Below are 17,489 nucleotides of genomic sequence, written 5' to 3' on the forward strand. Positions count from 1 at the left end.
AACAAGAGAATGACAAACCTGAGAAAGGAAGCAAGATTCTCACCCTGGCTGTTTCTAGGCCTGGTGAAGTGGTTATGCTGTGTGTTTAACCCTCTGTTGAGAGGCCGACCCCAGTGCAGGCCCTGGCAGGCCTGGAAGGGCCCTGGAGAGCAGGGAAGGGACTGCAGCAAGAATTATGTGCTCAGAGGAAACGTGGTACAGCACTGAAGGAAAAACCACGTTTCAGAAACCACCCGCCATGTTGATTTTGAGAATGCCATCGTTTACTGTGGGTTGTGGACATTATAGCTGCTCTCCTACATGGCGATGGAGGATTTTTGAGTGTTCAGCCTTGACAGTGCTGGTAGACATTAGCCCTCTCTTCCCACACAGTGGCCTCAGGGTAACTTCACCTGCCTCAGTGAGCTGCCGTCCTTCACACATTTCAAACACATTACTTGTGGTTATGAGGTATGTGAGTCTCAGAATTATCACAGGGAAGGGAATTTCATGCAATGAATCGGAAATGCAAGTCATGGTCTGGAGAGATGACTCAGCAGTTAAGCTTGAAAGGATTTCCTACTGTAGCGGAGGACCTGGGTTTGGTTCCCAGTATCCATCGGGAGGCTCCCAACTGTCCGTAACTTCAGTTTTCAGGGATCCAGTTCCTCTTCTGACAACCATGGACACCTGCACACATACGCGGTGTAAATATACACACTTGGGCACAAACACATACACATGAATAAACATTTTATTTGTACAGATTGTTTGGGTTGTCTTGAATAGAAACTATTATTTAATTTTATGTAATAGAGAAAAATGGTGAGTGTTTCTCTTCCCTCTCCATCAATAAACTAATACACGGCCCCCTCAAGCTCATCAGTCACGAACAGCAAAGTGACGCTAGCCTGTTGATTAATTGGGGATAAATTGATGAAACCGATGCAGGGGGAGAGCACTGAGTGAGCTGAGACTTTAATACCAACGGGAATTTCATGGGAAGTCGAATGAGAAAGAGAGAGCTTGTCTCTGCTGTGTTCACCGGCTGAGCTGTAAATAGACTGTTTATCTGCACCTCCATGTTAGTGTCTAGAGAATTTATGCTCTAAATTTTTTGTTTCCTGGTTACCTGAAATCTTTACAACAACAGAGACTTATTTACGAGCACTTGCTAAGCGCTTTCCTCGCGTGATCCTGTCTGATTCAAGCAGCAGTTCCTTGGAGGTAAAATTACTAGGAAAATTTTTCAGCTGAGAGAGGGAACGGAAGGAAGAGTTGAGCTGCGGTGGGACACAGTGCATGGTGATTGAGTGGCCCGAGTGTCGCTTAGCTCACTTCCGTGCAGTCCTGGTGACAGCTCAAGGTATGCCTTGATTTGATGCGGGAGGAAACTGACCATAGATGCTTTTGTGTTCATCCTCCCCGCGACGTGATGTGATGCATCCAGGGCAGGTACTCAGGTTTCTGGGCTCCAAGACTGAGAAGTCTGCTGTACTCGGCTTCCATAGAAACCATGGAACCTGAGCTCTCCTGTAGAATTTGACTTATCGAAGAATTCGGCCATTGGCTTTGCTTGCTATTAACTTTAAACTTTGCAGGTGTGTTTGTGTGTGTGTGTGTGTGTGTGTGTGTGTGTGTGTGTGTGTGTGTGTGAGCGTGCACATGTGTATGTATGTGTGTGTGTGCATGTGTGTATATGGAAGTTCATGTGTATTTTGGAAGTGTGTAAATGTGTGTGTGTATATATATATGTATGTGTGTGTGAGCGTGTACATGTGTATGTATGCTTACATGTGTGTATGTGTGTGTGCATTTGTGTATATGGAAGTTTATGTGTATTTATGGAAGTGTGTGAATGTGTGTGTGTGTATATATATATGTGTGTGTGTGTGCACATGTGTGTCTGTATTCTTGTGCACATGTGTGTCTGTATTCTTGTGCACATGTGTGTCTGTATTCTTGTGCACATGTGCACACGACTGAGGGCACACTTGTGTGGGAGCCAGAGAACTCCCTTCATATTGCTGAGTAGGCACAGTCCACCTTATTTTGAAATGAGCTCTCGAATTAGCCTGGAACTGGCCAAGTAGGCTAGGCTGCTCAGCTAGTGAGCACCGGGGACCTGCCTGTCTCTGCCTTCCCAGTTCTGGGGTTACAAGTGTGTGCTCCTTCTTATGTGGCTTCTGGGGATCCAGTTTAGTTTTCCAGGCCTGCACAGCAAGCACTTTGCTGGCAGAAGTGTCTCCCCAGTCCAGGAGTCACCAAAATTGTAATGTCAGCAAGCTCTAGGTTTTTAGCTTCTTTTGACAACTAGAAATTGGCTATTCCCAGGACACTCCTTATTGCCAGGGGTCATCAGAATTGCCCATACTTACCAGAGTTTCACATAGTGTTCTGGTTTACTTCCCAGATGTTTGTGTTCTGATGATCTCTGGGCTCACTGAAAATTTTCTCCTTTTGTATTTGAGGTTTTCGGGGTAGCATGGTGAGCGGGCTGTCCCTTTCACTTCTTGCTCTCGGTGCCTGTTGGAGCGAAAGTCGTCAAGATGTCACTCCTGTCTTATGGGGCTCTGACAGAGAGAGCCATTCCCCAGCACAAGTGACATTTCAGATTCACGAAGGCAAGCCAAGTCATAATTGGCCCTGTCACCATTTGAGGTTGACACTGGCACCTCGTGTGTTTGCCCTGGTTGAGTAATCTGTTTGTGTCTGAGGAGGCCACACACAGGCAGATGTGAGCTGTGTTTACATTCATTTTCTGCCTGGAAACTTGGTTCCTCTGGGTCAGAGCTTTGGAATGGCTGACGGATTGGAAATTCACTGGTACACACTTGATCATAAAGATTTCCCTGGACCTGGTTTGGTAGTTGACCTGCATGACTTTCTCTGGGTTTCAGCAAAGGGGACGTCTGACTGACAGCCGGGCAATGACAGCAATGGCGTGAGCGCCACGTCTGAGTGTTCTCAGGACACCGAGTCATCTCCTTTTATGGATGAGAGGATTGAAACTTGGAACTGTTTAAAAAGATAGGGTAGACTCTGTCAACAGCATTGGGTGGTGTTGCATGGCTGAAATCTCAGTCACTTAGGAGGTAACTGTGGAAAAATCAGTCTGGACAATTTAGAGAGACCTTGTCCCAGAAAAGACCGAGGTAAGAGGAGGATGAGAGAGAGGACATTGCTGGTCCCTCAGTCTTATAATGTGCTGTATGCTGTGTGTGTGTGTATGTGTGTGTGTGTGTGTGTGTGTGTGTGTGTGTGTGTGTGACTTGGTTATGCAGTTCTTGAGGGTGAACTTTGTGGATGAAAACATTGTGTTACAATGTCAAAAGGGTTGTAGGGTGGCTGGGAAGACAGCTCAGCAGTTCAGAGTACTTGCCGCACAAGAATGAGGAGCCGAGTTTGGATCCCAGGACCCATACAGTGAGTTATATGTGTTTCCACACCTGTCTGTTACCAGGCACTGGAGGGAGTAGCGGTGTGATGATTTCTGAGGGTTACTAGCTGCCAGCCCAGCTGAAAAACACATGAACTCCAGCCAGGGAGGGATCTCTCAAGGGAATAATGAAGAGAATGGGACAAGAGGGCACTTGATGCCATCAGGGACATCTCTGCGTGTGTATAGGTGCACACATTTGCACATGTGCATGCTCATGTACCACATTCACACACATGCATTCACATGCACAAACATTGGGCGCACCTGGCACACAAACATGTTCAGATTCCTTAGAGCACTATCAGCATTATAAACACACTCAGCTCATCAGCCCTCTGCTATCCATCCATGAGGAACAGCACCTAGAGACTGTTGAGGACAAATAGATTTGGTGGGGGAGAAAGAGAACTAACTCAAAACATGGAAGGAAGATGCTAAGCTGCCATAAGAGCAAAACTAATAATTCTCTTTAATATTGAGCTACTTAGACATTAATAAATGTACCAAGAGACAATCTTTTAATTGTATAGTGTGAGCAAGTCAAACACCTAAAGATAAACTCAGTGCAGACTTGAGCACAGTTTGGGAGAGCGTGTAGGGTTTGTTATGTGTCTGTAAAGGAAGCTCGGATAGCCTTTCTTTTGTATTATCAATGCAAAACTTAGTTCTCACCTCCAAGGGAGCAAGAGGCGGTTTATTAGTGAGCCAAACCAGAGTGACCATGGCCCAGGAACACGGATTCAGCTCATTTCTCATAATATGTTCCAATGTGGAAACAGTTTTATCATCTTATAGCGATAGAACAATGGAAAATCCTAAGTGGAATAATTGGAAATGCCTTGGCAAAAGTGCCAGATGCACAGCTTACAGAAAGACGGAGAAAGCTCTGCAGTAGCCCTCAGATACTATTTGATGACACTCTTGGCTTTAGGAGTTGTGGAAGCCAGTGGTCTGTTGTTATATTGCAAAGATTTTGCTTGGTAACCACAAAGGTATTAACACTAAAATCAGAGGCGGGCAGTGAGTGGGCACTGAGGTAGTGAAGGAAACCTCCAGAGATTTTCTCTCAAGATCTGAAGTTTTCCAACTATCCAGGATCAACAAGTTCCAATTAGTCCTTGTATGTTCTTAACCTAGGTATTCTAGTTTCTTTATTTTGTGATAAAATAGCGACCAGATGAAACTCAGGGGAAGAAAAAGCTTATTTATTTCATCTTTCCCTTCTATGTCTGTCATTGAGGGAAGTGAGGGCAACAACTCAAGAACTTGAAGCAGAAACCATGGAGGAGGATGCTATTTATTGGAACGAGTGCACATGCTTAGCTAGCTTTCCTATACAGCTCAGGATGTCTTGCCAAGGGAATGGTTCTGCCCACAGTGGACCGGGTATCCTACATCAATTAACAGCCAAGACAATTCTCACAAATATATTCATAGGCTGTTGTGAACTGGGCAATCCCTCAGTTTGGGATGCCCTTCTCAGGTGATGCTAGGCTGTGTCATGTTGACAAAGCTATAGGATAGGAAGTGTGTCTTTTTTGTTCCATGGGGCAAAGGTATAAGCAACATGAAATAGCATTTTCATGCTTTGGTGCTATTCATGCATGTGCAGAACTCTGCAGGCATTGCTCATCTTTAGATACTAGGATAAGACAATCATTTTCAAAGTTCACATTCAGGTATACAACAGTTGAGTTACACACACACACACACACACACACACACACACACACAATGAGAGAGAGAGAGAGAGAGAGAGAGAGAGAGAGAGAGAGAGAGAGAGAGAGAGAGAAACATCTCACAATGATTTAAGTAAGTTTGAAATTTTGTGTTGGGCTGTATTCATAACTGTCCCAGGACACATGTAGCCTGTGAGGTGTATGTTGCGTATTACTGACTCAGAGTGAGTGAGTGTATTGGGATGTATTGCCTCTTCTTTGTCCATGATTGTCTTAGGGTGAACAAAACTTTGATGGTCAGCACAAGCAAATGTTCAATAGGTGGTGTAGTGGTCTTTCTCACTTGTTGCTTGGGAAAACTAGAAGTTTCTCCCATAAAGAATTGCACAAAACTTGTCTGGATTGAACAGAGCCAATAGTATTTCACCATGAGACCATCAGACAGGCTCAGACTTGCTGCCAAAACCTACCTTCTTTTTATTTATTTTCAACTTTATTGTGCATGCTCACTGTGCAGATGGGTTGCTAAGGGAGGACTTTAGGTGTCCTGCACTGTTGCTCTCTGCTTCATTTCCTCTAGACAAGGTCTCTCACTGATTTTCAGCTGGGCTGGCTGGCCTGCAAACCCCAGCAACTGTCTCTAGCTCTGTGGTTAAGGTGCATGCTCAGTTTTTACTTACGGGGTAGTGATCTCAACTCAGGCCACTGTGATTATTCCTCAAGTGCTCTTACCAGCTTAGCCGTCTCTCCCGCCCACTGTTACATCCATTGTCAATCTGTCTTCTATAGATGACTGTCTTCTCCATGGGCTTATGGGATGGTTGGAGGAACCATTTCTACCCACAGGAGATGAAAGTTGGAAACTGAGCCTGGGCAGCTGTGACAGGTACCTTTGTGTGTGGGGCTCAGGAGTTTCTTCTGCCAGCCTGGTTTTTTCCCATGCTCTTCTTAATTCCAGCTTTGTTCCCAGCCAGTGTGGCAGCTGTTTGCAGTTCATCCGTGGATGACTTGACCATTGCTCTGTCTGCTTGTCATTGTAACTTCTTCAAATTTCCACCTGGCTGGGGAAAATCCCAGCCTGGGCTCTGCAAGTGCTGGACTCTCTATTCAAATTTAGAATTAATTTTAGTACGCTTCTATGGATGCTGGAATTTCCTCTATGTCCAGAATCACAAAATCACATCATGCTTTCTTCTTCCTTTCTTCTTTCCTTTTTCCTACCCCCTGTGTCTGTCTGTCTGTATGTCTGTCTGTCTGTCTATCTATCTATCTATCTATCTATCTATCTATCTATCTATCAATCATCCATCTATTTGCCTACCTATTTATCTCTTGTTTTGAAATAGGGTCTCACATAGCCCACACTGGCCTCGAACTCACTATATATCAGAGGATGAACTTGAACTCATGACTTATGATCCTCCTGCCTTCACTTCCTTGCGAATTTGCATTGTGTCATATGTACAGTGTGTAATGTGAAGTATAATTGTATAATATGTGCCACACTTCTCAGCTGTAGGTTGGTGTGCTTTCCCCAAACAAAGCCTTGGGATATTCTCACAAAATTCTTTTGCATTTTTAGACAAGCCTGGCCTCCAATTATGGGCTAGGTTGTTGAGTGAGTGACATCCCAGATGGCCTTTTGCTTGAGGCACTAGACTAAACCAGAAATGGCTGGAATACTGTTCTAGTGAGCTTCGTTAGTAGCCAAACCCAGGGCACAGAGAAGTCTGCTTAGTCCCTGCCTTGTGTAGATTATTAGCTGTCATAAGGTCTCGACTCTAAGGGTCATTCTTATCTTTGTTTAGAATCTTCGGTTCCAGGGAAACTAGTCAATAAAAGTTCATGTTCTAGGACGTCTGTGGTAGTCTCACTGTGTTTTCTACTTAGGAAAAGGAGCCAGAAAATGGGAGGCCATAAGCCATCGGCGGAAGTGGAAAGCCTATAAGCCATTGGCAAAGACCAGTGTGTTTCCATTCTGCTGTTTGGCATTAAGCCTTGCTTGCTGTGGCTAATTGTTCAATAAGCTTTTCTCTTCGAGAGCAGAAGCTCAGTCCAGATAGGGCTCTTGTTTCACCTGCTTTAGGCGGGACTTGATAGTACCCATTCCTGTGACAAATGCGCCTTTCGACTCTCAGTAAACCTGATGGGTCCTGCCTCGCTGCCTAAGCCTAGGGTTCTCAGACAAGAGCTCCAGGTCTCCCAGGGGTGGGGCTCCATTGAAAAAGAGCCTAGCTCAAATACCTCAGATGTTTGCTTGCCTAGCATGAATGAATCCTGGCTTTGATCCATTGCCACCACATGAACTGGGCTCAGTGGTCCATGCCTTAATCCCAGCACTCAGGTTGTGGAGACAGGATGATTAGGAGTTCAAGGTTATCTTCTATTACACAGTCTGAGGCCAGGTTAGGCTATAAAATCCTATGAGAGAAGAGAAGGAAGGAGAAATAAAGGGGTCATCTCAGTTACCCTTTGGAGGGACATCCCTCAGAAGCAGACTAAAGAAAAATGCATGCTAATGCAGTATCTTGTATGTGACCTGCAGGCCTTAGGGTATGTTGCAGTTTCTCATACCCTAGCTGGGTACTGCCTCAATGTCAGCTTTGCTTGTGGGCTTCCAGAATATTTTATGCTCCACAGCACAGCGTCCTCTTAGAGCTGTGCCACCCATGACAAGCCTGTGAGGCTGACCTCTGTGGCCTCTTGTCTGTAGACCATGGTTGAATAAATATCCAGTCTTCTGAGTGGCATACTAGATATTGTGCAAAGAGATGGCACACTCCTGGCCTTGGGACAGCTCATGAGCTTACAGGAGAGAGACAGAACCAGTAGATTAAAAAATGCAAAAAACACATTAAAACCCTAAAATTTGATGAACTTAGATAATATTTATAAATCCAATTAACATGGCTCAGAAATACAAATTTATGGATACATATGCATTTATATCAAGCATTTTGAAATGATGGAAGGGATGGCGGTTAAACAAACACAGCTTTCGGTTTCCTTCCTCTCAGATGCCTCTGAGACAAGGATTTGAGAGCAAGTTCTGTATTTAAGCAGCTTAGAACGGCCAGAAGAAGCAAAGGGAAAAGAAGGTAGTCAGACTGAGGAGATGACTCAGTCAGTAAGGTACCCACTGTGCAAGCACAAAGACCCTTCACCTCCCAGAACACATGGGAGAAAATCCTGTAGGTGTGGCAATGTACAGCTGTGCTCCCAGCCCTGAGGAGACAGTTAGGAAGGTCCAGATGGTTTAGCCAAGTCAGTCATGCAGTGAGAGACCTAATCTCAAAGCACAGGATGAAGAGGATTGTAAAAGACACTCGACTTTTGCTTTAGATCTCCACACCTGTACCTGCTACATGCACACATGCAAAATATGTACACACACACAGAGGAAATAAGAAAGAAAGTAAGGGAAGGAGAAAAAGAAGGGAGAGAGAGAGACAGAGACAAGAGACAGAGACAGAGAGAGGAGAGAGAGAGAAGGCTAGACAGGTTTAGATGGCCAACCATACACTATGAGTAGTTAAACTTCTGTAGAAGGAGGGCCCACTTGGTTGTTCCCACCACTTAGCTCTGAAATAATTTCACTTTTAAAACATTGCTTGGCCCATTAGCTCTAGCTTCTTTTTGGCTAACTCTTAAATCTTAATTTAATCCATTTCTATAATCTGTGTATTGCCACATGGCTGTGGCTTACCAGGTAAAGTTCAGGGTGTTTGTTTATAGTGGGGCTACATGGCTTCTCTCTGACTCTGCCTACTTTCTCCCAGCATTCAGTTTAGTTTTTCCCACCTAGTTTTGTTCCCCTATATCTCTGCTATAGGCCCAAAGTGGTTTCTTTATTAACCAATGATATGTACAGGATATAGAGGGGAATCCCACATCAAACTTCAAGTCTATGTGACAACTCTGGGAAACACTTTAAAATATTTGTTTTAAAATTACACTTTAGGCTTCCTCTCAGACCCTTATCAAAGACTTGGATATCCCTGGACTGCCATGCCCAGAGAAGATAGTTTCTGGAAAAAACCCTCTTGCCAAGAGGTGTTGCCATTAGCAGTTGGAGGTGTGTCTTGGCAGGACTAGAGGGAGCTGGGTAAAGGGGCAACCACCTCTGCTGCATCTTTATCTGTTGATGAGAATGCTGGATTGGAAAGTACGGGAGCAGGTTTGAGAGTTGAGCAAGCAGCCGTCTGTAGAGACCCACATCCATAAGAAATGACAGAACCGGTTGCTTTCTCTGTATGATTCTTCAGAGAAAAACTTGTGAAGCAGTAGAGGGCAGATCAGGCTGTCAGCAAAGCAAACTAAAGACAGGGACAGAGTAGGCTGTGAAGATCCAGGCTGTGGTAGCTTCCTAAAGTTTGGATGCCCAGCTGGCCACTAGACATGACTTGGGTTGAGTGACTTTCCTGGGGACATATTAAATGCCTAGTCACCATTAACAGAACAAATAAATCCTTCTATCCAGGTCAACTTGTACCAATGAGTATAGTGAGGCCATTTACAAGAGCACGAATAAAGAGCTCTAAGATCATGGACAACCTGAAGACATTTACGCTACTGAAAAGTCTACTCCAGCATGGCAGGCTGCCCCTCTGGAGCTCAGTGCTCAGCTGCAGAGCCCCCCGCTGCCCAGAAACCCTCTACTACTTTCACAGCCTGGGAAAGAAGTTTCGTGAATCTTGTAACTTTGTGGGCTTCCTGAACCTTGGAAGTTTCTTTGACTTTCAGAGTTTTATGAATTTTTTCTCGAGGAAAAGTTCAGTTTGGACAAAATGGATTCATAACACAGATGTACATAGTATTTCACAGTGGAGGGACAAAGAGTCTGTGGCAGGAGTCATGATGCACGATTAATAAAAACTTAGAGAGAGAAATTGGGGTTCAACCTGAAGGCCAGAAAAGCAAAGCAGCCAGACACTGGCTTTTATATCTACCTCAGTCTGAAATGGCGATCCTGCTTCCTGGAATCTCAGCATGACACTGCCTGAGAGCTGTCTCCTCCTGTTTTATAATCTGCTCTAGGGCTGGGATTAAAAGCATGCATCACTGGGATTAAAGGCATGCAATGCCCAATTTCTATGGCAAATCAGTGTGGCTACTGGGATCAAAGGTGCGTGTTATTGCAGCCTGGTCTGTAAGGCTGGACAATGTGGCTGTTTTGCTCTCTGAACTCCAGACAAATTTTATTTATTAAAATAAAAATGCCACTAGAGAGTCACTTCAGGAAAATGAGACCTCCATGTGGTCAGAGAAGGCATGGGTCAATGGGACACATCCTTCCTCCAATCCAAGTAGATTAGAGCGGCAGGTGGGACCTATGCATTAGAAGTATTGTTTTGTGTCTCCTACTGTCTGTAGAAGAGAAGATATTGGGGAGTTGGGTGGGAGTGGTTAGCATATCTAATGGGTATGAGTTATGGTCTCTGCTCACATTGTGTCAGATGTATCGTCTCCAGAGCGCTGGCACCTGAGGAAACTTAAGATGGCCAAGGCTCTTATCACTGGATACCGTGTCATTGTTGGTGTATCTCTACAAAAGGCCAGTGTCCTGGGCTTCAGCAAATGCCCCCTGCACCAATTTATGTGTGCCAGCCTTTGTCAGGAGCTGTGATTCATGTGTTTCACCTGTCTGGTAGTGATCATGGCAGATATGCCCAAGAATTTCCTTGAGAAGGCAGATCAAACATTAATTACCCACTATTATACCAAAGCACTGGATCTAAGATGGATGTGATATTGTACATCTGTAATCCCTGCATTCAAGAGGCTGAGGAGGGAGGACCCAGGGTCAGCCTGGATGTTGGTCTCAAAAAACAACAAACAAACAGAGCAAGCTTATGCATGCTATTGCTTTCCTCAGTCCTGCATTTCCGGTTCCGAGGAGAGATGCAGAGGTGTCAGGATACGCTAGCGATGGAAGAGAATTAACAGGGGAAACACGTAAAGCAAACATGTGACACTTGCTTGTGTTTCCATCCACTCAGTGACATAGCTGTGTATGGAGGAAGGAGGGAGAGATGAGTCAGGCCGGTCCAACAGGAGGCAGCAGCTGCACCAGTCATGTGGATGAGGGGAGTGAGCATGGAATTGGAACTGTTAAGTCTTTCAAAGGGATGCTGAGATGCAGGAGGCAGATGAGCCACAAAAGCAACACCAGTAGGACCTGGAGAGAGCAGGCAGAAAAGGAATTCAAATGTGAAGGAGAGAAGATGAACTTGAAGGAGGGCTCTAGAGCATTAAAAATAAAACAAACAGCCGGGCGGTGGTGGCACATGCCTTTAATTCCAGCACTCGGGAGGCAGAGGCAGGAGAATCTCTGTGAGTTAGAGGCCAGCCTGGTCTACAAGAGCTAGTTCCAGGATAGGCTCCAAAGCTACAGAGAAACACTGTCTCAAAAACAAAACAAAATAAAACAAAAAATTAAAACCAAACAACAAAGCAATGGCCCATGTCTTTTGCTTTAGTCAACTGAGGACCAACAACCCCTTGAGCAGGAAGGATGGGAGCCCTGCTGGCATCTTCAAGGCATCCCTCCTGCCCAGCCTCACTAAATCTTTATAGAGTAAAAACATACTAATGGCCAAGCTTGCCCACCACCTGCAGATGTGACAGGCTCACACCTGATAAGCTTTAAGATAACCAGGACGTAAGGCTTGGAGAGGCGCCTGTGTGAGCTCTCTGTTAAGACACAAACAAACATGCGGCAGACAGAATGTACGACCCAGATGATGGGCCAACTTAGACGCTCCTGACTGTTCAGCCAATAAGGAAGGGAGGAAGGTACCATCATTCATGGCCATCCTAGCCTTGCCTTATTGGTGAGCTCCAGGCCAGGAGGTGAAGAGAGCTCCTGAGTAAGACAGGTGGGATTGTCCTCTGGCCTTCATGGGCATGTGGACACGTGTGCATGCCCCCACGCATGTGTGCCTGTGCACGTGAATACATGCACATGTGTACAGATACGTGTTTTAAAAAGTACACTAAAACCGTGATGGCCAGTGGAACTGGGAATAAGGAACATGTGGATCACATGTTCACTCCATAGCATCCATTCAGAGTCCAACACAGGGTGAATGGTTCCTGACCCCAATTATTTATATATTTTCCCCTCTTTCTCCTGCTTGCTCGTGAAACATAGAGCAAGGAGTTCATGCATGTTATATCTACACGTGATACAGCTTCACTTTACATTACAGCTGGTGTGCGAGAAGTGCTTAGTTTCAGGTGCTGGGTTACATGACACCCACAGTGACCTAGGGGCTCTTTAACAAGAAAGAGCTGGGTATGCAGGGAGGTCCAGAGACGTGCTGAGGTACAGGTGGCAAACCACGTGCTTGATCATGGGCTCCACCCTCTCTTTTACCTTCCTGTCTAGGGAGAATCATGTCTCTTCCAAGAGGAAAACTGTCACCCGAGTGACAGAAAAAGCCTGTAATATGTTAGCCAATAGATCAGTGAGATTACTTTAACTCAAATAAAACTTCAAAACCTATTCCTCAGTCGGAACTGCTGCAGTCCGGGGGCGCCATGGCTACAAATGACTACTGACCACTCCACCAGACAGCAGAGGGTATTTCTGTCATCACAGGGAGCTCCGCAGTCAGTAGTCTATCGGTGTGGTGTGCTGTTGGCAGCTGCTTTTGTGTGGATGAGTTTCTGTGGATGCTTTGATCTCTGTGCTTCTGGGTAGCATTTCAATTTGGCACTCCAGCCTGGGTGCTTCATCGTGTGCCAGCTACCCTGTCTTCTGCGCTCTATAAAGGGCAAAGTGGTAGCTTTCCATGACTTGAGGCAACGAAAAGAGGGTCATGAGTAAGGCCATGTGTCTCTGTGTCTCTCACACTTGTTTGGTGCTCTTCTGTCTCAGGTGGGAAGCCCAGCTGGGACAGAAACTTCTTCCATCTTCTGTATGATCCCTAGAACCAACAGGCTGCATTAGATTCAATCAAGGAATGGACTGCGGGCTAGGAGGAATATGCTTAGGGCTTTGGAAGCTCGGTGACACATTGAATAGTGAGGTAACTTCCTCATGAAGTCTGTCAAAGAGAAGCCCATGAGGTCGATATCCCCAATCCCATCTGCCCAGCCTTTCCCTGATGGTTATCCCAGGGCAAGGAGCCCTCGAAGAACCTCTTATTAATTTCCAACTGCATTTTGCTCTATTGTGTAGTATTTCAGTGACAGAATCCACTCAGGAGAGTTGGGGCAAGGCTGGCCAAGGTTATCAAGGAGCTGAGTTCTGAGTTCAGGTGCCCACATGGCAGTGGAATGATCCCTTCTGTCCCTTCAGACCTTTGAGACGTCTGGGAGGTCCTAGAAATCACATCAAGTCTCCAGTCCAGGACACAGCTGCCTAGGGGAATCCCAGGGACAGGCGGCAGGTAGTGTATCCTCTCTGAGTTTTCTTCTCTTGTCCTCCCATCCCTCCTCTGTGTGTGTGTCTGTTATTTACGATTCCACACAGAACACAATTCAATCGGTCACCGGTGCCCAAGGATTTATTCTATGTTCTTATCAACAGAGATTGCATGGCCTGCAAGGTGATGGACTCCAATGTGATCACTGCAGAATTCGCCAAATTCCAAACCACTGGCAGTTGGAACGCACAAGCCCCCTACTGGCGAGGAGGCGAGGGAAGCAAGCTGGGAGGAGGTGAGGACCCATCAGCTTTGCCCACTGCCCCTTATCTCCTTAATGATGATATTGTTTGCACCCATTCGTAATGGCCTTTTCCCTGTGTGTCCTTCTGTAGGCCCATTACTTGGCTAGAGAGAGATGGACCACCTTCTCAGGTCTTCTGGAAGTTGCTGAAACATGGTGAGGAAGGAATGTCATCGCTCATAGGATGGAATCAAGAAACTCTTAGAATGGAACTAAGCCTGAAGTACTTCAAGCCCTGGGACCCCCCCTTTTGGGTCGTACTGCTCGCTCTCTCTCTCTCTCTCTCTCTCTCTCTCTCTCTCTCTCTCTCTCTCTCTCTCTCCCTCCCCCCCTCGTATTTCTCTTTACTTAGTGCAGAGAATTGTACACAGGAACTGATTTAACAGGTATAATTTTGGTCCCAAATTAGCCATGTTACTAGAAACTTAGGACAGTTCTGCCAGAGTTACTGCATGTCACCTGCGGAATCCAGGGAATGCTCGTGGAACTCTTAAGTCCTGTTAATAAAAAATAATATAAGAAGTGACTCAAAAGAAGTTCAAGGACATTTATTATTAGCATTAAACACACACACACACACACGAGAAGGCAAAATGTAAATCTCAGCATCTGCCCAGAGGTGGAAGATGGAGGAGAAAATGCAGTCATGCAGCTTAAGTTAAGGCAACAAGAAGGTCAACCATATGGCAAACAGGCAGCTGCAAGGAGGCGGTGGGGGGAGGCTTTAAAGAAAGCGTGAAGGCTGAGTGTTCAGGAAAATGGCTCAGGAAGGAGATGGAGGGAAAAAAAGAGTTCTGAGTGGTTGAGAAAGGCAGGCACTCTTTCAAAGTTGCTTGGCCACACCTTTGTGAGGGACTTCACTAGAGTGTGGGATCCTGGAGAAGAAAAGTACATTATCTCATTAAAAAGATAATTATTCCTCTCATCTCTGTTAAAGTTAAGGTGGTCCCACCTTCCGGAGGAATGGTCCTGTAGCTTGGTGATTCAGCCTGGATGCTGGGTACCCACAAGCCCACTCTCCTTGGTGATTGACCAGCTCAGCTGGGATGCTGGGTACCCACCAACCCACTCTCTTCATCTGAAGGACAAAGTTTTTCCTCAGTTGGCATCTACTGCCACTGTAACAAACAGATTCTGTTCCCAGAGGTCTCCTGAACTGAGGTCTCAGGCTAGGTGGTCAATGGGGCCATGTTATTGGACTAGTAGAGTTCTTATCTTGTCATTAAAAATTCATGTCTTTTCTGTTTTTTCAAGTTTGGATTCAGGTGATGGCACACAGGAGTCCCATTGCTTAGCTACCAAAGACTTCTTTAACTGTGGTGCCGGCTACAGCTGAAACACAGTCAGGCATGTATTCCACCCGGGGCTCCCGAGAGTCGTTTCAGATGAATGTTGAACTACAAAGAACCATACACCTCACAGTTTGAGATTTAGGTTTTCTCTGATCCTGTAGTTAGAACAGTAGACAATGTTTTAAATATCAAAGGTGGCTTTCAGTTGCTTCAAATCTTTGGGGCAATTTTAGGTGGTTTGGCCCTGCTGTTTTCTAAGGTCAGGTAGGAGTAGGGGACCAACGACATTACCAACTGCGTTGTTCAGGCCTGTGTAGGTCTGCCGACTTGAGAAGAGCTGAAGAAAGACAGCATGCTTCTGTAGGGGGGTTTGCAGGTGGGATGTTCCTGTGTCTGCCCTGTAACTATGTCTACCTTACAATAAAACCCCTTGCTTGACTCAGCAATAAAGTGTCTGTTGAATTCCTTCCCAAGCGTGTCTTTAGTGATTTATCAGAACATCCAGGAGACCTACAAGAGGTTTTGTCTGCCAGAGATCTCAGCTGCATCAAGCCAGACCACTCTTTCAGAAGTGGCATTAAGGGGCTCTGTAGATGGCTCAGTTGGTAAGCTTGCCATCCAAACATGAGGACCTGGATTTGATCCTCAGAATTCACATCAAAACAACAACAAACCAAAACCCAAAAGTGGACATGGTGGATTGTGCTTATGACCCCAGCATTGTGGAGACAGACAAGCAGCAGATGCCCAGGGCTCACTGGCCCAGCCAGCCTAGTCTACTTAGTGAGCTCCAGCGAACACTTTGGGATAGGGCCACACCCAATAAATTGTGGTTATTTCATTGTTATTAAAGAACAGGGCAACCCAGCACAATCGGATGGCCTCAGAGTAGCAGCACAGGCCTGTCTGCTTAATGATACAGAAATGCAAAGCAAAGATTCTTGGGACATAAGTTAGGAGATGAGATGCTGCTGCTCCTACCTTGATCACAGAGCCAGATACCTTAGTTTCTCTCTATGTGAAATGGGTCCAATGTATTTTTTTTTCTCTCACAGAGATGACACGATCTTCTTCATAGAAAAGGACTTACAAGGTGTGATAAAGGAAAAAGTTGCCACACAAGCAGAATGACCTGAGTTTGTTTGGGTCCCCCAAACCCATTGAAGGTGGATATGATAGTGTGCACGTATAAGCCCAGCACTCCCAGTCACAGGAGAGTCCCTGGAAAAGTATGGGTCAGCTAGCCTGCCGTATGCAGGGGTGAACAAGAGACCCTGTCTCACACAAGGTGGAAGATGTGTACTGACATCTCCCTCCATGTGTGTACTGTGGTATGTACGCAATCATATTTGCAGGTGCTTGTACACACACATGCACATACTATATAAAAAATGGCTATTGTACATAGAAATTTGGGTACTGCTCTTCCCGTTTGCAACCTCAGGTTCATGCCATGATTATGGTAGGTGAATGCCTCCTTCTAAACACTGATCAGGAAGTCTCTTTCTCCTTGGGATGCCACCCACAGATGGCCACTTTGGAGGGCATTTGTCACATTTGTAAGAAGCAGGTTTGAGCATGCTCAACACTCTACATCACCATGCCTGAGATTTTGAAAGAACCAAAATGTGAAGGCAGGAAGTACGATTACCCAGTCCGGTGTAGCAAATGCTTTTCCTGATTGCCTAGAGTGTTACAGACACAGTCCCAGAATGTGAAGACAGACAAGACAGAGAAAATGTTCTCTACTTTCAACATTGAAAAGTCAAGGGAAGTTGGAGAGCAGGGCTTTGCCATGGGTGCTGGGAATTGAACTCTTAAAGTGTTGACTGTGAGCCCCAGGCTTTAGCAATCGAGCTATCTCTCCAGCTCCCCTTCCTACCTTGAAATTGTCATAATGGTGTTAATAACTGTGGTGATAAACTAATACAGTGGTTCTCAACCTGTGGGTACTGACCCATTTTGCAAACCTCTATCTCCAAAAAAAATTTACATTATGATTCGTAACAGTAGCAAAATTTCCATTATGAAGTAAGTAGCAATGAAATAACTTTGCTCACCACAGCATGAGGAACTGTATTAGAGAGCTGCAGTGTATGAAGGTTGAAAGACACTGAGCTAATAACTGTGCACATATTATGTTACCCACTAGGCAAAATGTTTTAAGAGCACAGAATCATTTAATTTTTATAATGGCAACATGAAGTAGGTACCCCTGTTTCACGTGGGAGGAACTGAGGCATGAAGTGGACAGGTAACTGGGCCAAGTCCTCTGACTTATGAGAGGTGTAGTTGAGACAGTACAGGCATACACTATACCAAACCCTGGGCTCTTCCCAGCATGCTCAGCAGCTGTTTTTTCATTTGTTCTCTGACAATTTCATACATGTATATGTTGAATTTTAGTCATCCACCCATTAT

At 45.4% G+C, this 17,489-nt stretch overlaps 1 protein-coding gene and 1 long non-coding RNA gene across 5 annotated transcripts in view; both read left to right on the top strand.

Moving 5' to 3' along the window:
* The window catches only part of Rbms3 (RNA binding motif single stranded interacting protein 3), a 1,334,377-nt gene that overhangs the window by 161,872 nt on the left and 1,155,016 nt on the right, over positions 1 to 17,489 (top strand). The gene's annotated exons all lie outside the window — the stretch shown is intronic.
* Positions 1,283 to 14,307, top strand: LOC142845475 (uncharacterized). Of its 2 annotated transcripts, none has more exons than XR_012909936.1 (4): positions 1,283 to 1,345; positions 13,406 to 13,496; positions 13,637 to 13,767; positions 13,868 to 14,307. It is a non-coding gene; the product is annotated as an uncharacterized LOC142845475 (long non-coding RNA). The 2 variants fall into 2 exon arrangements; XR_012909937.1 differs by lacking the exon at positions 1,283 to 1,345 and adding an exon at positions 3,087 to 3,134.

Source organism: Microtus pennsylvanicus, chromosome 3 (genome assembly GCF_037038515.1).
Source record: "Microtus pennsylvanicus isolate mMicPen1 chromosome 3, mMicPen1.hap1, whole genome shotgun sequence".
Lineage (NCBI taxonomy): Eukaryota > Metazoa > Chordata > Mammalia > Rodentia > Cricetidae > Microtus > Microtus pennsylvanicus.